The 26,668-nt window shown below is 41.2% G+C and overlaps 2 long non-coding RNA genes across 2 annotated transcripts in view; one reads left to right on the forward strand and one right to left on the reverse strand.

Moving 5' to 3' along the window:
• Positions 1–8,419, reverse strand: part of LOC149464746 (uncharacterized) — a 57,346-nt gene extending 48,927 nt beyond the window's left edge. Inside the window, exon 1 of the long non-coding RNA XR_016312307.1 lies at positions 8,316–8,419. This is a non-coding gene — a long non-coding RNA (uncharacterized LOC149464746). The remainder of the gene's footprint in view (positions 1–8,315) is intronic.
• A 13,342-nt stretch (positions 8,420–21,761) lies between these two features.
• The window catches only part of LOC149464747 (uncharacterized), a 58,471-nt gene continuing 53,564 nt past the window's right edge, over positions 21,762–26,668 (forward strand). The window contains exon 1 of the long non-coding RNA XR_016312308.1: positions 21,762–21,996. This is a non-coding gene — a long non-coding RNA (uncharacterized LOC149464747). The remainder of the gene's footprint in view (positions 21,997–26,668) is intronic.

Below are 26,668 nucleotides of genomic sequence, written 5' to 3' on the forward strand. Positions count from 1 at the left end.
AGTAAAAGTATTGTAAAGATAAGGTGACAGTAAATAAAACACATTTCTGAGAAGGAAATACATCTTTTTTTAATACATTTATTATTATTACATTTATTTCTTATACATTTTTTAAGTAGCTTTTACTGAAATATTCACCTTCAGTCCACTGCTTTAATCCAGTCTTCTTCACCACTAGATGCCACTAGTCTTTAAGGTTGAATGGTGTCATTCAACCCACTTCATCTGAGCCCATGCTGTTATGGAGATAGCCCCTGGTATGTGTCATCACAACAGGGTAGAAAAACAATTGCAATGTACAGGGTGCCATAGTGATGGCCCTCTGGAGTGGGCCTGTGATACTCTGAACTCACAGTATGCCTTCAGATTTCTGGGTTGAATGACACTGGGCATCAATTAATCCTGAAGACATCTTGTGGCAGAGAAATGATACTGCAAGGTCAGTGCCAAAAAGAGAGGAGTATAGCTATACTCCTGAAAAACAGCTGAAATGCATATATGTTTGCTTTTCTACTTTCCAAATGACTTGTGAATTACACAACAGTGCAGACCACAGGCAAAGGGCACAGGGCATATCAGAATGGCTCTGTACCTTGTGATCGTTTTGATGATCAATTATAGTGATTACAAACTACAAGGGAAGGAATATTTACAGTATGTATGAAAGTGTAACGAATGAAGGGCAAGCGGTATAGGATTTAAGGCAAGGGGATGTTAATTAATTTGATGCTAAATTGTTTAATCGTCAAATCTTCTTCAATACAGATCATCAGGTTTTTAATATTTTCACCCCTTCCTGTCAGTACATCTTACTTCATCCAGTATATTATTGCCTTTGCCTCCCACTGTATGTGACCTGTACATTAAACCCCTTTGCCTCTTCTTTCTTGACATATATATTAATGACGTACTATAGCTAGTGTAACTTTACCAAACTCCGGATTTTATCGACCTCACTACTAGCATGTTTTTAACTTTCCAAAATTTGTTGCAAAAAAAACTTAAATGGGATCACCTTGGGTTGCCTATTTTGCAAACTGTGGTTCAGTTTGGGGATGTTGAGGAGAGTGGTGAGAGAATGTTCTGGAAGTAGGCAACTGAGAAAGGCTTTTCCTTGTCAGATTCCCTTTGTTTCATGCTTGGAGGATAATTCAGAAAAACTGGATTGCATAATCAAGGAAAGACTTTTCAGCTACCTAAAGAGGATAAATATGATTTACAATAGCGTCTGTTGAATAAAGTAAACTGCCTCGGCTTTCTTTAAGGTGGATCATCTTAGAGAGACCACACACTTGTAGTATCTTTCAGTGTGTAATGTAATATCCTAGAGATAGTACACTGTTTTCTTTGTTGCTTTGGGTAGGAATTTGTTACTGCCCAGTGGTTCAGGGGCCCCATGCAGATCTGTGAGCTCACCAGTCAAATTTGAGACATACACTATATATTGCCAAAAAGTATTGGGACATCTCTTCAAATCATTGGATACAGGTATTCCAATCACCTCCATGGCCACAGGTGTATACAATCAAGCACTTAGGCATGCAGACTGCTTCTACAAACATTTGTGAAAAAATTATTCACTCTCAGGTGCTCAGTGAATTCAAGTGTGGTACCATGATAGGTTCCCACCATCCGTGAAATTTTTGCTTGCTACTAAATATTCCACGGTCAACTGCTAGTGGAATTATAACAAAGTGGAAGCAACTGGGAACAGCAACTCAGCCACGAAGTGGTAGACCACATAAAATGACAGAGCAGGCTCAGCACATGCTGACGCGCACAGTGCGCAGAAGTCACCAACTGTCTGCAGAGTCAATAGCTAAAGACCTCCAAACTTCGTGTGGCCTTCAAATTACCACAACAACAGTGCATAGAGAGCTTCATGGAATGGGTTTCCATGGCCGAGCAGCTGTATCAAGCCTTACATCACCAAGTGCAATGAAAAGCATCAGATACAGAGGTGTAACGCATGCCGCCACTGGACTCTAGAGCTGTAGAGATGTGTTCTCTAGAGTGACAAATCATGCTTCTCTGTCTGGAAATCCAATGGATGTGTCTGGGTTTGGCAGTTGCCAGGAGAACGGTACTTGCCTGACTGCATTGTGCAAAGTGTAAAGTTTGGTGGAGGTTATTATGGTGTGGGGTTGTTTTTCAGAGGTTGGTTCCAGTGAAGGGAATTCTTAAGGCATCAGCATACCAAGACATTTTGGACAATTTCATGCTCCCAACTTTGTGGGAACAGTTTGGGAATGGCCCCTTCCTGTTCCAACATGACTGCACACCAGTGCACAAAGCAAGGCCCATAATGACAAGGATGAGCGAGTTTGGGGTGGAGGAACTTGACTGGCCTGCACAGAGTCCTGACCTCAACCCAAAAGAACACCTTAGGAATGAAATAGCGTGGAGACTATGAGCCAGGCCTTCTCGTCCGAGATCAGTGCCTGACTTCACAAATGCGTTTCTGGAAGAATGGTCAAACATTCCCATAGACACACTCCTAAACCTTGTGGACAGCCTTCCCAGAAGAGCTGAAATTGTTATAGCTGCAAAGGGTGGGCCCACTCAATATTGAACCCTACGGACTAAGTTTGGGATGCCAATAAAGTTCATGGGTGTGAAAAGGCAGACGTCCCAATACTTTTGGCAATATAGTGTATATTACATTTAGCTTAGCTAGGGAGAGTGAACTTCCATATGGCATATGTTGATTTTCTAATGCCAATAATGTGATTTCACTGGTAATTATTGAATGTGTTACTTTGTCTACATAAACCATTTGTATTATTTTCAGAGAGCAGTAGTCACTGAATAAGGTTGCATTTTTTTTTTACAACTCTTTTACCATGTCATGGGATTCTGAAGGTGTCACTAGACTCAGGATGGAACTGTACCCACATACTAATAAAAGTCAACAGGTGCTCTAGATTTAGGTATACAGTTGCTAGAAAAAGTATGTGAACCCCTTGGGATTCCGTGGAGTTTTGCATGAATTGGGCATAAAATGTGCTTTGAACATCATCTAAGTCACAACAATAGAAGAACACAGTCTGCTGAACATAATACTACACAAACATTAGATGTTGCCATGGTTTCATTGCACATAACATGTAAACATTCACAGTGCAGGGAGGAAAACGTATGTGAGGCCCTAGCTTAATGACTTCTCCCAGAGCTAATTGGAGCCAGGAGTGAGCCAACCTTGACTCCAATCAGTGTGATGATATTGGATGTGTTGCTGACAGATGTCCTGCCCTTAAAAAACACACACCTGTTTTGGGTTTACTGGTTTCAAGAAGCACTGTCTGATGTGAACCATGCCTCGCAGGAAAAGAGCTCTCAAAAGACCTACGATCAAGAATTGTTGACTTGCGTGAAGCTGGAAAGGGTTACAAAAGTATCTCCAAAAGCCTTGATGTTCATGTGCCCACGGTAAGACAGACTGTCTACAAATGGAGAAAGTTTAGCACTGTTGCTACTCTCCCTAGGCGTGGTCGTCCTGTAAAAATGACTGCAAGAGCACAGCGCAGAATGCTGCATGAGGTAAAGAAGAATCCCAGAGTGTCAGCTAAAGACCTACAGAAATCTCTGGCACATGCTAACATTTTTGTTGACACATCTACAATAAGGAAAACATGAAACAAGAATGGAGTACATGGGAGGACACCACGGAGGAAGCCATTGCTGTCCAAAAAGAATATTGCAGCACGTTTGAAGTCTGCAAAAGAGCACCTGGATGTTCCACAGCACTACTGGCAAAATATACTGTGGACAGACGAAACCAAGATTGAGTTGTTTGGGAAGAACACACAACACTATGTGTGGAGAAAATAAGACACAGCACACCAACATCAAAATCTCATCCCCACTGTAAAAAATGGCGGAGGGAGCATCATGGTTTGGGGCTGCTTTGCTGCCTCAAGGCCTAGATGGATTGTTGTCATTGATGGGAAAATGAATTGCAGAGTTTATCAAGACATTTTGCAGGAAAACGTACGACCATCTGTCCGCCAACTGAAGCTCCGCAGAGGATGGGTGATGCAACAGGACAATGACCCAAAGCATACAAGTAATTCAACAAAACAATGGCTGCAACAGCACAAAATACGCCTTCTGGAGTGGCCCAGTCAGAGTCCTGACCTCAATCCGATGGAAATGCTGTGGCATGACCTTAAGAGAGCGATTCACACCAGACATCCCAAGAATATTGCTACCCTGAAACAGTTTTGTGAAGAGGAGTGGTCCAAAATTACTCCAGATCGTTGTGCAGGTCTGATCTGCAACTACAGGAAACGTTTGGTTGAGGTTATTGCTGCCAAAGGAGGGTCAACCAGTTATTAAGTCCAAAGGTTCACATACTTTTTCCTCCCTGCACTGTGAATGTTTACATGTTATGTGCAATTAAACCATGGCAACAGCTAATGTTTGTGTAGTATTATGTTCAGCAGACTGTGTTCTTCTATTGTTGTGACTTAGATGATGTTCAGAGCACATTTTATGCCCAATTCATGCAAAACTCCACGTAAAACTCCACTCCACTTTTTCTTGCAACTGTATGTGGCCAAATATAGAAGTACTATGAAGGTAATTTGCGCCCCTGTGAATATTTAAATGACACAATCTTATGCATGACTGAAATTACATTTTTAGAAAAACTGTGTTTGTAAAATAAACTATTCTTGTCTATAAAATCTGATCATCTTTCTGGTATGTTTATTCCAGACAACAGTCTATATAAATGAGTGAAGTGGCTATAGCCATTTCTTTATCACCTTGAGCCATTTTATGAAATCTTGACATTTAGAAAACCTGACCTATTTTTCACAGTGATGAGGAGCCTTCCTGTGACTCTGGAGACAGCTGAACGTGTATGAAGCAACAATTTTCCAATGCAGCCATCTTTATCAGAATGTTGCTTCACAGCACAGAATGTCATGATAGCACACAATGCAAACTAATGTAATTGCACAGTGGACAAATGTAAATTCCAAAAACATTTTTTTTTCTCATGTATAAATGATTCAAAGGGTTGAAACCCTGGAGGCCGTTAGCTTTATACTTATCAATTTAAGAAGCATTACTGGCACAATCGTAGCTTTTTATGTAATGGTTATGCTTCTATTGCTCTTTTTTAATCAAGCTAAAAGCACATTACTTTATGACCAAAGATTTGTCTTGGAAAAATGATATCATTCAGAAAATATCATTTTATATTACATTTATTTCTGTTTATTTGTACTGCATAACAGTAACATAAAATGAAACAAAAAATGTATAGTTGCCCATGCTTAGACGAGAAGTACTTTGTTGAATAATTTCATAACTGGAATTCAATATAAATTATTAATCAGATTAAAAGTGCCACATATTCTCAATTTTTTTCATTCAATACATGTCTTTACATATGGATATTTATTTTCTGTTCTCCTCTAGCAGGTATCTTAGGTCTTAAAAGGTACATTACATTCTATGTATATAAAAAGTGTTGACAAATGTTCCAATCCTTCCCTACTCTGTCCGATACAAAAAAGTAAAAACCTTTTGACAGAAATTGAGCTTTAAAGTTGTCCAAAACTTAATAAGTGAGGAATCCAAGCAATGCAAAAACATCTCTTGAAAGTAGAGAATGCTATTTGGTCTCCTTAAAGAGACCGAAGAAAACCTAAAGATACACTATTGTTAGCTTGCCTGTTAATGGCAAAGTTACAATGTCTGTGTAACCATTGCTCTGCAACCATGGGGCGTCATGACCCTTTAATAATTGCCTTGCCTGTGCTCCCCTGCTGCTCCTTCCTCTGTTGCAGCCAGCACCAAAATCCCCAGTGTCAAATGGGTTCAGGCACTAGAGGGAGTGGTGACAACACACCCTCTATCATGTAACACTGCTCAGCCTGGTGATTAGATGACCAAAGCACTGTCATATAGGAGAAGGTCCCCTTTACCTGGAAACACTAAGTATTTGCCTGGCTGAGACAAAAGAAGGAGTAGTGGGGGAGTGCTGGCAAGCTGAGTGTAAGTGGGTCAGAGAGGCCTCTTTACTCCCACACTCTCATTTTGCCCAAGCTGGAAAGTCCTTTGAAAGGTGAAACTTTGGTACAGTTGAAATTGTTGACATGTCCACTTTATCAGAACAGTCGAATGTTTGTGAATTACATTTAAAGTAAAACAATGGAAATACCTTGCGGTGCCGCTCCAAGCTGGAAATGGGAAAAATGAGTCACCCCACTGGCAGATGAAAGAAGGGAGCAGGTGTCCAGAAGCAATTCCAGTATCAGCCAATTCAGTGGGGAAATGGATGCGTTCAACCGATCCCAGGAGTCAGATGTATGGGATGGTCTTGGCCACCACTCTGGCCCTGCCCTCTGATGCATTTCGTCCTGCCCACCGGGGCTTGATCACAGGCCTCTGTATTCAAGCCCTGGTAGGCAGGGCAAAATGCCTCAGCGGCTGTGGCAGGAGTGGTGGATGAGGCCATCCCATACATCTGACTCCTGGGGTTGGTTGAGCAGGGTCCATTTTCCCATTAAATTTAATTTAGCTTACATTTTCACAAACAAATGAAAGGATGAACTAAATCACTACACCCTCCCCACCTCTCTGGTCACTGATGCATTTACTTATATTGCCTTTCCCATATTCAGACACCCTCTCCAGCTGGTGCAATGGTTAAGCACTTTAAAACTTTACTAGACAACATTGAAGGCTGTAAAGCAACATAGTGCAGTCACAGTGAGCACTAACTGGTCACCACTGGCCATGTGACTATGCTGACCAATGAGAATATGTTCTTTGTTCCAGGAAGCCTTCCCCAAAGTAGGAGGCTCAAAAGGATTCTCAGTGTTTAGTGCAGTCACGGTATAAAAATGCCGTTATACCAGTTGGAGAGGGCTTCAGAACATGGGGATTACGTAACATGGGGATCACAAATAGATGACAGGATGGATGGCAAGGGTGTTCTGAGTTTATTAATTTTTTAAAAAATGTTTATAAAAATGTGAACTAATCCTTAAGGCTACTTTCACACTGTTCTGTATAAAAAAAGGCATTAGCGTTTTAGCCACATTGAGTTAAATTTAATGCAATGCATGAGGCATTTCTGATGCATCTTTTATGTGTTTTTGCTGCATTTGCATTTTCCCCATATTACTTTCCATTTTTCTAATACATTTTTCATGTGATTTTTCAATAGGAATATGCAGTGCGACTTGCGTGTGATTTTGAATCTACTTCAATGGGAATTTAGAAGTCACATTAGCATAGATAAAAAGCATTCCTATGTGACATTGATGGGCAAGTGTTTTTTTAAACCTTACCTCTCCTCCCTAGTCAATGTTGCTGCCTAAGGCTAGGTTCACACTGAAGAGGTTTTGATCCTTCCTTCAATCCTTCCTTTGATCGATCGAGCCTTCTTTTGATCTATCAATCCTTCAATCAAGCCATCCATCCCTCGATCAAATCCTTTAATTTCTTTTTATTGATCGATCAATCCTTCCTTCAACTGACCCTTCCGTCCAATGATCCTTCCTTTGTTTGGTTGATCCTTCCTTTAATTGGCAAACCTTTCCTTCAATAAATTGAAGCAAGGAAGGATTGATTGATCGATCGAAGGAAGGAAGGATCAAAAGAAGGGTTGAGCTAAGGAAGGATGTATCAACTGAAGGAAGGATCGAAGGAATGCTCCAAAAACACAGCAGTATCAAAATCGATGGGTGGATGACCAGACAGGAGAGGTGAGGGTTAAAAAAAACACTCATTCAGCAAAGTCACATGCTTCTATGCTGATGCGACTTCTGTAAGATGACGTACCCATAGAAGTCTATAGGGCTAAAATTGTACTGAAGTCCACCAGGAACCTTTTCCAAAATCGCACTGTGCTGAGTCCCATTGATCAAAAGAGTACCATTGAATATAATGGGATTTCCCTTGTCATGTGATTCTGTAAACTTGGCCTTGAGCCCACAGGTGCGTTGTGTTTGTGATGTATTTTTGATGCAATTTCCATTCATTTCAATAGAGGGATACATTTTGTGAGCATTTTTTTGTACCGGACCAAACATGCACCAAAAATGCAGCAAGCAGGACTTTGAAAAATGCAATGCACCCACAACTGACCAATGTGAAGAGTTCCATTGGATCAATGGTCACACTTTTTTCTTTTGCTTTTTTAATGCAAAAACATAAGAAAAACTGATCAGTGTGAAAGCAGTCTAAAGTACAAAAATAAATAGAAGACAGGTTTTTTACTTCTGCATTTTCCAGATTAAAGACCTAAAATAAACTGAAGTTCCATACTTTCCTAACATTTTCCAAGCAGTTACCTTCTTTGATGAATGTGATGAATGTCATCAGGTAGTCTTGTAATTCACATGCTCCAGTGAGTGTTTATTGAAAAATGTACTCTGTCAGATGTCTTGATACTAAATGATATAAAAAGGATTAGTTGTGTTGCTTCATTGGTGGCCTTTAAAAAGCAGATTTTTCACAGAGAAGCCAATTGTCCACATACAATGATCTGCAATGATCACATTATTGCCATATCTCAAAATGTATGAATATTATAGAGTCAAATGGACCATTTTTAGCTTAGTAAAGTATGTATCTATTTTGACAATACACTGGAGCATACACACAGATGTAAAGAATCTACTGACATAACTTGTTAATAAAACATTGCAATATAATCTTTGCAGGCAAAAATGGGTCAGCATTACTCTTGGCATGAATGGGACTGCCTGCACCTGTGCATCCCCTTGCAGATAAACACGGCCTTGCAGGGGCGTACACTGTGTATGTTCTGTGTGAACAAAGCCTTACTATGTGTTTTTAAAATTATTTTTTATATTAATTACTACAATTTTTTACAATTTTATTTTAAATATTTTTTACAATTTTTTTTTGGTGGGGCCGACTTTGTGAGATATCAGAGGTCTGAACAGAGGAAGGGACTGAAGACAGAGTTCAGTCTATTTCTCTGCAGGCTTCATATGAATGAATAGAGGTCTCTGCATAGAGGCTTCTATTCATTCATAAACTAAGACATACTAAAGTAAGCTGCAGCTGGCAGGTGGTGGGGTGGAGGGAAGGGGTGCTTAGAGATTTTTAATTTTGTTCCCTAAGTGGCTCCCCTGCAGCAAAACCCAGCGGGAGGGCAGAGGAGGGAAGCCTTAAGCTGCAGGGGAGGATCAGTGTTTTGGGGGGACAGGATCGGTGCAGGTGTGAGTGTAGAAGGATGGAGGGAGTTGCTGAGGTGCTGCGGGGCTTCATGAAGAGTGACAGTTGACAGTTGACAGAGGGGAGCGCTGGAGAAATGTCACTGTACTAGCAGCAGCGGGTGGGGGGGCACCTTTTGGGGGATTAGCTCTGATCAGCAGATTGTCATCCGTTGATCAAAGTTATTGTTTTGTTCAGCAGATTGACATCCGCTGATCAGAGCTATTGTTTTGTTCAGCAAAGTCTGCTGAACATTTCTACTATAGGTTCATTGTCACTGAAATGACCATGAGCTTATAACAGAAGGAGAAATGCAGGTCCGTATGGCATACAAAAACAACGCATGTACAGTAAATGGCACTGAGAGATGACAATGAGCACCGTAACACTAAAATACAATAACAAAAAACATATAATAAAAGTCCATAGAGTCCATGGAAGGAGCACTATATTGTGGCAGCTACGCATTGAGTGAAGCAAGACTCGGTAGAAATAAGAAAGGGAACAAAAGGGGGCACCAGCCTAAGTGCACTATTAAAAGGCAAGTTTATTAGGATTAGCCAAATTACTACTCACAACTGAGGTAAGTATGTGGGCATTTTCGAGTCCCAGAAGGATATAATGCAGGAGCCGGTGTGAGTCCATTGGAGCTCAGGCACAGAGGATCAGATGAGAACATGTGCTGACATAAAGTCAGTAGAGGAGGAGCCTAACCAAGGCGGTAGGAGAGAGGGCGATGTGAGCGCTCTCCGTAGGATGGCCACCCTCCCTCCCCAAATGTTCCCCGACTAATGCTGCGAAGGCACCCGGTTGAGAACTTGCGGGTGAGAGGGGTTCCTGAAGAGAACTTGAGAGGACGGAGCTGCAGGAGTCCATGACTACGGGGCGGTTGAAACCTCCCGCCCGAGGCTGCTGGGAGTGCAGGTGACACGGGGCGGTTACGTGATCTCCCGCAAGGGAGCTCTGGGAGACAGTGAAGCCGATTAGCTTCCCGATTCAGGGGGAGACGCCGGCTCTCTCACGGATGAGACACGTGGTCCTGGCTCAGCGTCCCGGCTCGGTGAGAGGAGAAGGGGAGAGAACTGGCAGGTCCCCAGAGGAGTTGGAGAAGACGCCAGCTTGGGAGAGAGGAGAGTCTGTGTGCCGGATACCAGTGAGAGAGGTAGACAGAGGAGAAAGAAGGAGTCCTGGAGAGAACCCCCCCTCCTCCAATTGAGGGGAAGAGGAACGGTGCCAGAACAGAAGACAGAGATTCCAAAGGACAATCTCCCAGGAAAAGCAACTAAAAGAGGGTGAGTGAGAGTGGCTGGACTATATATAAAATCTGTTATTATGGACAGTTTATTGATGCAGCAGGAGAAGTATACATAGAGGGGGAACACCAAGCAGAGTGAATAAATTAGAACCTTTCCAAAAGACCCATTACAGCATATACCCTAAAGTCTTAAAGAAGAGGGTGTGGACACATATAGAAAACATGAAGAGTAAAAATAGCAAAGGGAGTGGTGCCAAGCATTCCCAATCTGGAACAATTAGAAAATTTACGTCTCAAGGTAATGTGACCCCAGAAAGAACTCAAGAGGTAGGTGAAAAAAGTATAATGGAAAATAGCATGGATAAGAGCGCCAGGTCTCCTGTGGAAATGGATAATAGTAGCCAACAAATAATAGGAGGAATAGACCCAAGAGAAAATGAAGGAGAACTACAAATCCCAAATAAAAAGGAGATGGCAGAAATGTTTGGAAATTTGGAAAAATCAATTAAACAGGAGATGGGAATTATTCGGAAAGACTTGGGTCATCTTTTGTCCAGAGTAGAAGAAACAGAAGAAAAAATTAAAAAACATGCTCAAGCCATTCCTGAACTGAGAAATTATATAATGGAGATTAGGCAAGAACAGAAAAAGCTGGGATATAAGTTGGAGATACAAGGTAACATGCATAGGAAAAATAACCTCAGGATAAAGGGAATTCCGGAGCTTGCACAAGAAGAAGATTTAAGAGAGATATTACAAAAAATTCTAATCTCCATCATGGGTAGACCTAGAACTGAGACATTTGTATTGGACAATATATATAGGATGGGAAGGTTTCAGCGATATCGGGTGGAAGAGAGACCGAGAGATGTAGTGGTACATTTTAATAAAAAAGGAGAGAGAGAAGAAGTATGGAAGAAGATAAAAGGAAGAGCTAGTATTGAGTATGAAGGAAAAAATTTACAAATTTTTGCAGATTTGACACCTGAGACATTATGGAGAAAAAGATCATTGAGACCACTAATAGAACAGATGAAAAAACAGAATATACAATATAGATGGAATAGTTCGATGTGTCTAATCGGATGGAAGAATGGAGTTACTGCATACCTGAGATTTCCTGAAGAATTAAGAGACTTTTTTGATAAACTTAATATTCAAAGAATAGAGATTCCAGGTTGGGAGGAAGAAGGAGGAGGGATGTATGCTGAGGGAAAAGAGGAGTGGCAACAAGTTAGAAGAAGGAATAGAGAACGAATAGATAGGGGAACATCGGGGGAAAGGGAGGGTAGGTGAACCGTACAAGGTTAGAGTTCTACCTCAGGGTCAAGATCCAAACGTGGCATTAGGCCCACAAAAGGATTAGATGGCAAAAAATAGGCCTAAGGGGAGAGGGGGGAGATGGAGGGGAGGTAGGGGGAGGTTGAGGGGGGGGGAAGTGGATGTTGGGGAGGGGGGAGGAGAGAGGGGGGGGATATGGTAGGGGAGGGAGGGGAGGAAGGTATAGGGGAAAGTTTTTAAAAACACTCTGCATAGGGAGGAGATGTATACAAGAAATATGGAAGATATAAGATTTATAACATATAATGTAAAGGGGTTGAATAGTCCCGGGAAGAGATTTAAGCTATTTAAAGAATTACAACTTAGAGAAGCCTCGGTAGTTTTGCTGCAGGAGACGCATCTTGAGATTAAGTCAAATATAAAATTGAACACCAGAAATTATCCAACATGGTTCTATGCGGATTCCCCAATTAAGAGAGCTAAAGGGGTGGCAATTGGGTTTGATAAAAACACAAGGTGGGAGATGGAAGAGAGAGAGACAGATCCTGAGGGGAGATTCTTGTTTTTGAGAGGTAGATTGCAAGAAATGGAATGTACAATAGCAAATATCTATTGCCCAAATAAGAAACCAGAGACATACCTGAAAGGGATATTAAGAAAATTGATGGATTTCAAAAAGGGAAGATTGATAGTGGCAGGGGATTTGAATCTAAGTTTGGACCCACAGATGGACACAACCTCTTGTGTGTGGAGAGAGGGAGGTAGGTCTCTGAGGATTTTAAAGAAGGAGATACACGAGTGTCAACTAGTGGACATATGGAGAATAATGCATGGAAAGGAAAGAGACTATACCTTCTTCTCTAATGCACACGAGATTTACTCGAGATTAGATTATATAATGGTAGATCACCAACTTATTGAGAAGGTGGCTAAAGTAGAAATAGAGTCAATGACGCTTTCAGACCACGCCCCGGTTATAATGAAGCTAAGATGGGGGAAGAAGTTAACAAGGGGGGTAGGATGGAGGTTAAATGAGGCTCTTCTACAAGACCAAGAGACTGATTTTTTCAGGAGAATGAAACAGGTGATGTGTCAGTGGCCACAGTTTGGGAGTCCCATAAGGCATATATTAGAGGTATATTGATTGCGCTAGGGGCAAAAAAGAAAAGGGAAAGGAGTAAGAAATTAACGGGGCTTTTAAAAGAAATATATGACCTAGAACAGATCCATAAAAATAGAACAACAAGTGAGATAAGACAGAAGGTAATAAAAAAGAAGAGAGAACTGGAGTTATTAATGGAAGAAGAGAGGAAGAGAGTATTAAATAAAGTAGCAGGAGAGAGGTATAGATGGGGAGATCGACCAGGAAAATATTTAATGAAAGCCCTAAGGAAAAAGAAAAATAGAAATTATATAGAAAAAATAAGAAATACCAAGGGAAAAATGGCGCACTCTACTAAAGAGATCGTAAAGGTGTTCAAGGAATATTATAGTAAGTTGTATAATATTAATTCCCAGGAGGCTGTGAATGAAGGTGAAATTGAGAATAGAGAAAAAAGAAGAATATACTTAAAAAATGCAGGACTACCAAAGGTAGATGAAGATCTATTGAAATCCCTGGAAGTAGAAATCACGCAGGAGGAAATAAAAATAGCATTAAAAAACACTAAGGTGGGGAAAAGTCCAGGCCCAGATGGATATACCGCGAGATATTATAAAAAATATAGTGAATTTCTTATACCTAAATTGAAAGACTATATGAATGCCCTAGGTGGAGAAATGGAGATCAGACAGGAATCCCTACAAGCCCATGTAACACTTATACATAAGGAAGGGAAAGACGCTACTCAATGTTCCAGTTATAGACCAATTGCACTGCTAAATATAGATACGAAGTTATATGCAAAGGTCCTAGCAAATAGAATGAAAGATTTAATGCCAGAATGGATCCATGGAGATCAGGTGGGCTTTGTATCGGGGAGAGAGGGTAGAGATAATGGAATCCGAACTATGTTATTGATTCAGAAATCTAGGAAGGGGAAAGCCCCGGTGGTGTTGCTATCTATCGATGCTGAAAAGGCTTTCGTTAGAGTAAACTGGAGCTTTATGATGGATACCCTAGAGATCATGGGAGTAGGTGGTAGAATGAGGGAGTGGGTAGGAAAATTGTATAGAGCTCCCTCCGCGGTTATCTTGGTTAATGGTGAAAAATCTGACCCCATAGAGATGTCAAACGGGACAAGGCAGGGATGTCCATTGTCCCCACTGCTATATGTGTTATCATTGGAACCTTTACTGGAAACAATTAGGAAGAATGTAGACATAAAGGGAATACAGATAGGGGAAACTGAACATAAAGTGGCAGCTTTTGCGGATGACTTGTTGTTTTATGTGGGAAATCCTAGGATAACACTCCCGAACTTAATAAAAAGCTTAAAGGAGTATGGGAAATTATCAAATCTAAAAATCAACCCAACAAAAACTGAGATTTTAAATATAAATCTTCCGAATAGCGAGAAAGAAAAGATACAAAAAGAATTCCCTTTTATTTGGAGAGATAAAGAGATAAAATATTTAGGGGTTAAACTTACTGCTTCATATACAAAATTGTATAAATTAAATTATATTGCTCTTCTAAATGAGATCAAAGAGGAAATGAAGAAATTGGGAGGAGGAAACCCTTCTTGGTTAGGACGTTTAAATTTGATAAAAATGATAATAGTACCCAAAATCCTGTATAAATTTCAGATGATTCCAATTAGACTCCCAGAGGCCTTTTTTAAAGAAATTAAAAAGATGATAACAAGATTTATATGGAAAAATAAAAAATCTAGAATATCTTATGACCTGATGACTAGAAGTAAAGAGAGAGGGGGATTGGGAGTGCCAGACCTTAAGAGATATTATAACACTGTAGTTTTAACAAGAATTTATGACTGGACACATAATGTTGAAGGGAAAAGATGGGTTAAGATAGAGGATGATTTGAGTGGAGTGGATTTAAGTAGAAGTATATGGGCACCTACACAATATAGAGGTTTAAAAGACACCACGAGTATTTATACACTGAATGTATTAAAGGTTTGGGAAAATTTACATAAAAGTATGAAATGGGATTTTAACTCACAATTAATGTCACTAAGGAATATGGAGTATTTTCCACCAGGTATAGAGGGGAGAATGGGAAAATGGATTAAAAAGGAAAATATCCAACTGAGAGATATTATGGATGGACACAAATTGAAAACACTGAAGGATTTAAAGAAAGGTGGAGGGGAATTTTTTAGTAAGATTGATGAGTGGAAATATCACCAATTAAAACACTTTGTAGAAGGCCTTCCGAAACCTATGAGAGGAAAAAAGGAGTGGAATTTGTTTGAGAGATTGTTGGAATCACGAGGAGATGGGAGACGGGGCACGGCAAAGATTTATAAGATTCTTACTGAATTAGTCATGAAAGTAAAACCAATCTATATAGAGAAATGGGAAAAAGATTTGGGGATAGAAATAGATGAGGATAAACAGAGGAAAATATATAGACTTACACATGAAAATGTCAGTATGAGAGAGGTGGAGGTAAATTATAAATGTTTGGTTAGGTGGCACATCACACCGACTGTTGAACACAAAATAGAGGTAGAAAGAGTGTTGGAGGGGGTGTGGAGGGATTGGTACGTGGTTCCATATGTGGTGGGAGTGTCCAAAGATACAAAGGTACTGGGAGAAAATGGTCAATTTAATAAGGAAAATTTCAGGGATAAAGATAGGACTAGATCCAGAAGTGTGCTTGTTACATAGTACAGAGATACCAGTGAATAAATATAAAGATTGGGGTATATGGTACTATGTGAATGCAGCAAAGGACCTAATACCTAAATTCTGGCACAGTCCAGAGGTGCTGGGAGAAAAGGATTGGGTAGAGAGAGTAAATCAGATCAGTAAGATGGAGAAGTTGTATTATAGCCAAGAAGACAAAATGGAGATCTACATTAGGAGATGGAGGCAATGGGAAGAATTTGTACATCAAATGAATATATGTGAAGCAATGGAAAGTGATAAATGAAGTTTCTTTTTTTTTTGATCTTTAGGAAAGGATGTAAGAGAGAAATGCAGAGTGGGAGGGTGGAGGGAGGGTAGGAAATAGGGGTAGAGGGAAGGGAAATAAGGGGGGGAAAATAGAAGGAGATAAGAATTTTATAAGAGTGTTGAAGAAATGTATTATCTTCTTTATTTATTTTTCTCTTTTTATATGTATTTATGAATATGAAAAATTAATAAATATTTGAATTAAAAAAAAAAAAAAGATGAGAACATGTGCCGTCAGCCGAGGCGCTGTAACCAACGTGGAACGCATGGAAGACCAGACCAGAGGCAATATCCAATGGAAACGTGAGGATAAATCAGGTTACGCATTTCAAAGCCTCCGCTTTTTCTTCAGACCTGATCTGAGTGTGGAAAAACACATGGGTGAAAAACAGTGTCTGATCCTAAACTGCTGAGCCAGTTTTGTTGGAGTTGCTATGAGCTGTGTTTGACCCTCGGAGAAAAGCGAGGACACAGCCCTGGAGTGACAGTTCCATGGAGGGACCTATTCTGTGGAAGACGAGCGACAACTGTGCCATCCAATCAGGTCTGAAGAGAAAGCGGAAGCTTTGAAATGCGTCACCTGATTTATCCTCGTGTTCCCATGGAATGTTGTCTCTGGTCTGCTCTTCCGTGTGTTCCACGGTGATTACAGCGTCCTCGGCTGACGGCCCACATTCTCATCTGATCCTCTGTGCCTGAGCTCCAGTATACTCACTCTGGCTTCTGCATTATATCCTGCGTACTTACCTCAGTTCTGAGTAGTAATTTGGCTAATCTTAATAAACTTGTCTTTTAATACGGCACTTAGGCTGGTGCTCCCTTTTGTTCCCTTCCGTAAGACATCCGAACCTGGTCAGCTGCAAACAGTGTTGTAGGCCCATATGCCATGTGAACCTGGCAGCAAAAAGGTTAACACATTGAATAGATTTTCCCTACCTTCCTCTCATTACATGTAGTGGTGGGAAATCTCCTCAATAGGGACACACACTGCAACAAAACACTTTTTCCTATATTATAATGCGGAAAGTTAACGACCTCTGCCAAGTTATTATTACTGCCCGTGTCTTCCTTTTCCTTATAGTTATATCCCTCCTTATTTCCTGCCTTAAGGCTCTGCATGCTATTATGGCACAGAATTATTTTTGTGAACAGTTTCAGTGACAAAGTACACTGGCAGGCACATATTTGGCTGCCTAATCCCTAACTCCTCATAGCCAGTTTGCTTGCTATGGGGGCACTTGGTTGGGGGAGGAGCCAGGAGCATCGATGAGGGACCCGAAAAGAGGAGGATTAGGGCTGCTCTGTGCAAAACCACTCCACTATGACAGTTTGTTTTTAAAAATAAATAAATACATAAATAAATAAGGTTTTACATTCACTTTTATGTATCAGCAGCTTTAGTAAGCTGCAGTTTAAGAGGAAGACACAAGGCAGGTATTGATTAATAAATCAAAAAGAGTACAGTATATTGTTTCAATGAAAAAAGATAGAAATGTTGTTCAGTCAAGCACACTATAGGTTTGAGAGATTTACTAAAGCCAAACAGACTGTTCATCTTTGCAAGTGCAGTTGCAACTCTGCAAGACAATTATCCCTAGAGCTTAGTGAAAAGTTGTTTTTTGTCAATGCACTTGTTTGGGTATTCCTTGCAAAGTGAAGTCTCACCACATTCACTAAGCTCTGGGGAAAATTCCCTTACAGAGTGTAACTTCACTTGCTTGTACTTGTCTTTAGTAATTAAACTCCTATGATTAGTCCCATGGATTTGGAATTCAGATTATTTAGGAACGGGGGTAGGCACATTGACAAAATCTCATGATTAGCCCCAGTGCTGGGACACTGGTCATTTAGTGCTCAGGGCAAAGATAGCAAAATGCGCTATTGCTCCCTAAAGTGGAGGAGAGGATGGGGCTAATAGAGGCACTTTCCATGAAATTAGATTTAAAGTGTTAAAACAGGTGCAGCAGGTGCATATCAGGAATATGAAATGTTGGGGTAATATTTTTTAAGCAACTATTCCTCTCCAAAGACACAGCTGCAGAGGGCACTTAAGTTGTGCCTGTATGACTGACTGCTCTCTAGTGTTTACATCAAGTTTTACTGCAAATTCTATCATATCCCATGTACAGAGGCAGACTGACCATTTGGAAACTCGGGCACTGCCCGAGGGCCCGGGGTCAGTAGGGGGCCCCATGAGATGCCCCTGGTACCTTTTTCATAGGCTTTTTTGAGTTTGGGCAAGGACACAGGGGCCCCATGATCTCCTATTGCCCGGGGGCCCCATGAGTTGTCAGTCCTCCCCTGCCCATGTATATATACTTTTTTAAATATTCTTTGCTGAAGATCCAACTACTTCTGTTGTCAACACTCACAAAGGAGGCAAATGGCTCTCTTGCTCTTTTGGGTAGACAAAAATTGCTACAAAAGAGTAGTAAGACAAATGGTTAAATTCTAAGGGAAGTTCTCAGTTTTAAAATTAATCAAACCTGCCATATGCAATACTGTGTTATATTTTTGTGTGGAAGCATTGAGTGTTAATAGCAATTTTAAATTATTATTTTCCGTGTTTCCTCTAATCTCTGGGGAAGTACTTGACATATAAGAAACATGTATCTCTGACAAAACAATTGAGATTAAAGTCAAAAACAAAATAGTAATCATTCATTCTCCTAAATTGTTCATGAGATCTTGGATGTAAATACCAAAGGAATGGCAGTCAAAACTAAGCTTCTAAAATGAACTGATTTTATTAGGAGGTTAATATATATATATATATATATATATATATATATATATATATATACTATATTGCCAAACGTATTGGGCCAGCCTTCCAAATCATTGGATTCAGGTGTTCCAATCACCCCCATGGCCACAGGTTTATAAAATCAAGCGCCCGAGCATGCAGATTTCTTCTGCAAACATTTGTGAAAGAATGGGTTGCTCTCAGGAGCTCAGTGAATTCAAGCGTGGTACCATGATAGGTTGCCACCTGTGAAATAAGTCCTTCCATGAAATTTCCTTGCTACTAAATATTCCAGGGACAACTGTTAGTGGTATTATAACAAAGTGGAAGCAACTGGGAAAAACAGCAACACGTAATATGACAGCACGGGTTCAGCACATGCTGGTGTTGCCAACTGTCTGAAGAGTCAATACCTAAAGATCTTAAAACTTTGTGTGACCCTCAGATTAGCACAACAACAGTGTGCAGCGAGCTTCATGGAATGGGTTCCATGGCCAAGCAGCTGTATCCAAGCCTTATATCACCAAGTGCAATGCAAAGTGCCAGATGCAGTGGTGTAAAGCACGTTGACATTGGACTCTAGAGCAGTGGAGACGTGTTCTCTGGAGTGACGAATCATGCTTCTCTGTCTGGCAAGCTGATGGACATGTCTGCATTTGGCGGTTGCCACGAGAAGGGTACTTGCCTGACTGCAATGTTCCAAGTGTAAAGTTTGGTGGAGGGGGGATTAGGGTGTGGGGTTGTTTTTCAGGGGTTGGTCTTGGCCCCTTAGTTCTAGTGAAGGGAACTCTTAAGGCACCAGCATACCAAGACATTTTGGACAATTTCATGCTCCCAACTTTGTGGGAACAGTTTTGGGATGGCCCCTTTTTGTTCCAACATGACTGTGCACCACTGCATAAAACAAGGTCCTTAAGGACATGGATGAGCGAGTTTGGGGTGGAGGAACTTGACTGGCTTGCACAGAGTCTTGACCTCAACCTGAAAGAATACCTTTGAGATGAATTTGAGCAGAGACTGTGGCCAGGCCTTCTCGTCCGACATCAATGCCTGACCCCACAAATGCGCTTCTGGAAGCATGGTCAAACATTCCCAAAGACACACTCCTAAACCTTGTGGACAACCTTCCCAGAAGAGTTGAAGCTGTTATAGCCAGGGCCGGTGCTTCCACTAGGCAAATTAGGGAGCCACCTAGGGTGCACAGCCACCTAGGGGTGCCTGGGTGCAGCACAGGCCGGCACTCTCTCTGCGTGGCCTATGGAGTTCTTGTGTGAATTCTTCATTTCTGCAGAGTCCCCTTCTCCTCTTACACAGGGAATGATGAGGGGATGATGTTATCTTTACTCTTCACAATTATCTTACAGCCTGTCCACACACATGACCATTTAGTACATACAGTGAAGATAAAAAGTCTACACCCTGTTAAAATGTCAGGTTTCTGTGATGTAATAAAATGAGAAAAAAGAAAAATCACTACAGAATTTTGTTCCACCTTTAATATGACCTATAAACTGTAAAACTCAATTGAAAAACAAACTGAAATCTTTTAGGGGGGAAGTAAACATAAAAAACTAAAATAATGTGCTTGCATAAGTGTGCACACCCTCTTATAACTGGGGATGTAGCTGTGTTCAGCAATCACATTCAAAATCATGTTAAACAGGAAATCATGTTAAAGCTCCTCTGATTAACCCCAAATAAAGTTTAGCTGGGCTAGTAGGTCTTTCCTGAAATTTAGTTGCATCATACAGCAAAACCCATGGTCCACAGAGAGCTTCCAAAGCATCAGAGGTAACTCATTGTTAAAAGGTATCAATCAAGAGAAGGGAACAAAAGAATTTCCAAGGCATTAGATATACCATGGAACACAGTGAAGACAGTCATCATCAAGTGGAGAAAATATGGCGCAACAGTGACATTACCAAGAACTGGACGTTCCTCCAAAATTGATGAAAATAAGAAAACTAGTCTGGGAGGCTGCCAAGAGGCCTACAGCAACATTAAAGGAACTGCAGAAATATCTGACAAGTACTGGCTGTGTGGTACATATGACAACAATCTCCCATATTCTTCATATGTCTGGGCTATGGGGTAGAGTGGCAAGACGGAAGCCTTTTCTTATAAAGAAAAACATCCAAGCCCGGATAAATTTTGCAAAAACACATCTGAAGTCTCCCAAAAGCATGTGGGAAAATGTGTTATGGTCTGATGAAACCAAGGTTGAACTTTTTGTCCATAATTCCAAAAGATATGTTTGGCACAAAAACAACACTGCACGTCACCAAAAGAACACCATACCAACAGTGAAGCATGGTGGTGGCAGCATCATGCTTTGGAGTTGTTTTTCTTTAGCTGGAACGGGGGCCTTAGTCAAGATAGAGGGAATTATGAACAGTTCCAAATACCAGTCAATATTGGCAGAAAACCTTCAGGTTTCTTCTAGAAAGCTGAACATGAAGAGTAGCTTCATCTTTCAGCATGACAACGACCCAAAGCATACATCCAAATCAACAAAGGAATGGCTTTACCAGAAGTTTTGGAATAGCTCAGCCAGAGCCCAGACCTGAATCTGATCAAAAATCTGTGGGGTGATCTGAAGAGGGCTGTGCACAGGAGATGCCCTCGCAATCTGACAGATTTGGAGTGTTTGTGCACGGAAGAGTGGGCAAATATTGCCAAGTCAAGACATGCCATGCTGATAGACTCATACCCAAAAAGACTGAGTTCTGTAATAAAATCAAAAGGTGCTTCAACAAAGTATGTTTAAGTTTAAGGGTGTACACACTTATGCAACCATATTATTTCAGTTTTTATATTTTTACTTCTCTGCACCTAAAAGATTTCTGTTTGTTGTTCAACTGAGTTGAACAGTTTATAGGTTACATTAAAGATGGAAAAAGTTCTGAAATGATTTATCTTTGTCTCATTTTTTTACATTACAGAAACCTGACATTTTAACTGGGGTGTGTAGACTTTTTATATCCACTGTATATATATATATATATATATATATATATATATATATATATACATACATGACAGTATTCCATGTAGCAGTGAAATGTAAGCTCTCCCTAGGATGGGAAGTGATGATATTAGTCTAGGACCCTGGGCGGTCAGCAGTCTCTGATCAGAGGATTGGTCTGTACATCTCATGCACTGGTGGTACACACACTGGCACACACAATCCTCCAACTGTAACAGACTATCGACCGAATGGGGCATGTTCAGCTCTGGTTCCACCTTCTTCTACACAGCTGGAGTCAGGTGGGGGTGTGCTCTGGTTGCAGGGTTAACCCTATGTGAGTAGGATGATCGGGGCCTGATACATATGAAAGGGAAGCAGTGTAGTGCTGAGAGGCCACCTCTCCTCACTGAGAGCCACAGCCTGGACTCTGCACCCCGGCAGGAGCCATCAGAGGTAAGCCGAGCCTAGGAGGATGGCGAGTCATGGAGGTGACGAGAGGAGGAGAGGGGAGTGGATGCTGATTGTGTGAGATGCCACCATGTCACGAATAATCCTTCAGCTGAGGGGAGGGGTGGCAGAAGGGGAGGAAGATGCTGGGTTTCTGGGGCCAGTGTAGCAGCTGAGCTGTCGCTCCTTCCAGTGTTCCCAGTGTTCCAGACTCAGTCCCTTACTGCAAGCCGACTGGCGGCTGTTGATCACTGTGGAGTTTTGTAACTCTGTCTCCTTTTTTTTTTTTTTTGCTTCTCTGTCTGATTGGTTAATACAGTTAATTTATATTTGGTTAAAATATATTTTGTCTTTAATATTGATGCTGGTGGAATCTTATGGCACTTATTTTTGCAAATTAAAAGAAATTTTGCAGTTTCATGTTTTGTTGTCTTAATATTTTCTACTGGTTTTTACATTTTTTAATTTTTTTTTGGGGGGGGGGGTGGCGCAAGTAGGGGGTCTTGCCTAGGGTGCAAAATAGTCTAGCACCAGCCCTGTGAGTATATACAGTATATATATATAATGGGATGTTGCACTTAGCTGGTTTAGCTCTGAGGAAGGGGGTGCATCCCCCCAAATGCATCTGCTCACCAGCCTGGATGTGTTTGGGTCAGATGACATTGCCTCATGGCTGGTTCTGGGATCTATTATGTTTGCTTTAAATTACATTTTGTGAGTATGTTTTTTGCTTATGCTGTCTAATAAAAGTGGTTTTTGGTAATGCACTAGGTGTTTGTGCCCTCCTGTGTTTTTTCAACCACTTTTGGACCGCCCACAGCACTTTTACTGCTTCAGGGCGGCCCCTGTGCACAGGATCACGTATATATATGTGATCCTGCATTTCCGGGTAGGGGGAGAATGCAAGCCGTGAGCGCGCCCTACATGCGCCGCCGATTGCGGCCTTGGGCATCAATCACAGGGTCTTGGCCAGTGATTACCGGCGATCGCCGACAGTGAGGAGGGCTGCATTGTTTACCAACAGCCCTCCTCCCTGTCAGTTTGGGCACACTGCTCAGGAAGGCTCAGTGTGCTTACAGTGAAGCACATACCCCCCGCCCCCTAGTAAAACACTCCCATCACGCAGTTAACTGTTTGATTGCCCCTCATGTTAACCCATCCCTGCCCAGTGCCATTAGTACACTTTCAGTGCTTTTTTTTAGCACTGATCACTGTTCTGGTGTCACTGGAGATGTTAGTGGCAGTTAGTCAGTCCCCCCCCCAGTGTCAGAATGCCCGCCGAAATACCAAAGTCCCACTATAAGTCGCTGATCTCCGTCATTACTAGTATGAAAAATAAAATCCAGTATACACACCGCCATTTGTAAACGCTATAAAACCAATTAATTTACACGTATTATGATTTTTTCTAGCAAAGACATGTCGCAGAATACATTTTGGCCTAAATTTATGACGAAATTTGATTTTTTTAATTTTTTTACTGGACATGTTTAATAGCAAAAAGTCCAAAATATTGGTTTTTTTTTTTCAAAATTGTCTGTTTTTGTTTATAGCGCAATAAATAAAAATGCACAGGTGATCAAATACCACTGAAAGAATGCTCAATTTGTGGGAAAAGGATGTAAATTTTATTTGGGTGCAGCGTTGCATGACTGCGCAATTGTCAGTTAAAGTAATGCAGCGCCGTAACGCAAACCACTTCTTTAACTGCTTCCTGACCGCCCTATAGCAGAAATACTGCTACAGGGCAGCACGGGTACGCAAAATCACGTATATATGTAATTCGCGTTCCTGTGGTTTTCACGCCCCTCCCAGATAGTGTCAGAGTGCCCATCAGTACACCAGTAATTACATTTAACCCCTTGATTGCCAGGAACATGCTCATACACAATAAACCTCCATTGTTAGTATAGTTTCTGAACGGATCAATATCCTTGTTCAGATCAGCAATATACCAGAGTTCACATTTGTATAGTGTCCCCAAAAACACAGTGTTAGTGGGATCAGCCTCGGAACCTGCCAGCACCTGCGTTTAGCCCCTACGCTTACACCCCCCCTTCTCCCCCAGGAGTGTTAGTAGGTCACTGTCACTTGATACATTGCACACAAAACCGAAGTGTTCGCAGAATCAGGCCTGATCTCTGTTAGCATTTGCCAGTAAATTTTGATGACTCTCATATGCAACAGAGTGCCAGTACTAGTGCCACCCTATCTTTCGGTAAACTGGTGAGCACCAGCGGCCTAGTATATCCTGGTCTTTCACATACCAGCACTGCAGTATCACTTGGTGATGTGGTGAGTCCCATAAGTGCAGTACAAGCTGGTGCGGTGGAGAGCACAAGTATTGTCCCGCATCCACCAAGAATTTGCACACAGCTCCGTAGAGCCCCTAGTATGTTTCCGGATGTGCTTGCAAATCCCGATTGGCAGCCCACAAATTCTGCAGCATCCGTACTTCCCCCATTCACTGCCCAACCCAGAATTCAGGTGGAAACAGCAAATTTAACTACTCCCCTTGATTTTTTGGGGCTGTTTTTCACGGAAGATCTGTATGCATTGATTGTGGATCAAAGCAATTTATATGCACAACAATTTATCGCTGACAACCCAAATGCCAGACCATTCTCATGGATACCCATTACGGTTTCCGAATTTAAAGTTTTTTTTGGGCCTAACCCTCAACATGGGCATTACTAAAAAAAATTAATTGCCGTTGAATTGGTCCACAGACCCGATTCATCATATGCCCGTGTTCTCTGCTGTCATGGCCAGGCATAGATATAAGAGTATAATGTGTTTTATGCATTTCAACGACAATACACTCTGTTGTCCTCGGGGAGACCGTGAATTTGACCGGCTCCACAAAATTCGGCTCCTTGTAAATCACCTTAACCAAAAATTTGCAGATATCTATACCTCTCAGCAAAACATCTGCGTTGATGAGTCCCTCATAAATTTTTCTGGCCCCCTTGCTTTCAAACAATTCCTCCCCAGCAAGAGTGCCAGATATGGGGTCAAGATATATGAGATCTGTGAGAGGGCAACAGGCTATACATATAAGTTTCCGATTTACGAGGGATAAAGATAGTTATGTGGAGCCCCCCAGATGCCCAGACTACATGGGGAGTAGTTGCAAGATAGTTTGGTATTTGGTGTCATCCTTTTTACATATGGGTAAAACTTATACGTGGACAATTTTTATTCAAGCGTGCCACTATTTAGACATTTGCACAATCTTGGAATTGGTGCATGTGGCACCATGTGGCCTAATGTGTGCCTACCATTAGAAGTGGGTGGATGCAGGGCGGTATATTCTGATGGTGGGCATACCACATACTTTTTCTGGCAGAGATTTCTTCACTTTTTTCATTCAGCCTAAAGGCTGAATACAAAAAAGAAAGAACATAGCATATAAACCCAACAAGGACCAGTGACGTACTGGTACATCACTGGATTTTTGAATGGTTATACCAGGATGATGCCTACAGCTGCAGGCATCATCCTGGTATTGTTTTTTTCAGCCGGCGAACGGCTTTAATATAAAAGCAGTCCTAGTTGCTAAGTAGCTGCAGGATTGCTTTTACAAGCAGTGGGAGATGATCCCCCCCTCCCCCGTTACCTTACACTGCCTTCTCGGGCAGTCCCGTTCCATCGGGGGAACCTGAGAATGCAGCCGGTGTTTCTGCCAGCTGACCATAGAGCTGATTGGAGACCAGAATGGTGCCATCATCTCTATAGTCTAAGATATCTGAAGCTACGAGCATTTCATCACTTCAGTTTCACAGGATATAAACAGAGCCATTTCTAAATTGGGAAATCATCTGATCACACCGATCTTGGTGAGATTAGATAATGTAAGGGAAGAGGAGATATCTAGAGTCCGATAGACCCCAGATTTCTCCAACCAAAATATATGACAATGCCCATTGAAGTTATAGGGGATATTTGCATTCCCTGTGATAGCATTAAATGTGATAAAAAAAATATGAAAGGGACAGTGTAAAAATAATAAAAAAAATAAATCACCCTTGCCCCCCCGCGTGCGCACCTGAGTGCGTGAGTGTTGACCCTGTGCTGGTATGTAAACAGCTGTTGCACCATGCATGTGAGGTATCGCCGTGAATTTCAGATCAAGGGCAGTAATTCTAGCACTAGACCTCCTCTGTAAATCTAAAATGGTAGCTTGTAAAGGCTTTTAAAGTGTTGCCTATGGATATTAAAAATGTGTGCAGTTTTTGCACGGGGCATGTGCAGTTTTAAAGCATGTCATGTTTGGTATCTATTTACTCGGGTAAGCCATCATCTTTTATATTTTATCAAATAATTGGCAATACATTGTGTTTTTGCACATTAAAAGTAAAAAAACTGATTTTTTTTCAAAAAATTTGTGTTTGAAAAATCGCTGCGCGAGTACTATGTGACATAAACAATTGCAGCACCCACCATTTTATTCACTAGGGTGTCTGCTTTAAAAAAATATATAATGTTTGGGGGTTCAAAGTAATTTCCTTGCAAAAAATACTGATTTTTTTCATGTGAACAAAATGTGTCAGAAAAGGTTTGGTTTTCAGGTGGCTAGAAGAGTGAATGATGTGTGGCATAAACTTCTAATAGGCATAAAATGCCCCCACCCCCCAAAACGACCCCTTTTTGGAAAGTAGACAACCCAAACTATTTT

Source organism: Staurois parvus, unplaced genomic scaffold (assembly GCF_062004578.1).
Source record: "Staurois parvus isolate SC_StPar_1 unplaced genomic scaffold, SC_StPar_1.0 ptg000147l, whole genome shotgun sequence".
Taxonomy (NCBI): domain Eukaryota; kingdom Metazoa; phylum Chordata; class Amphibia; order Anura; family Ranidae; genus Staurois; species Staurois parvus.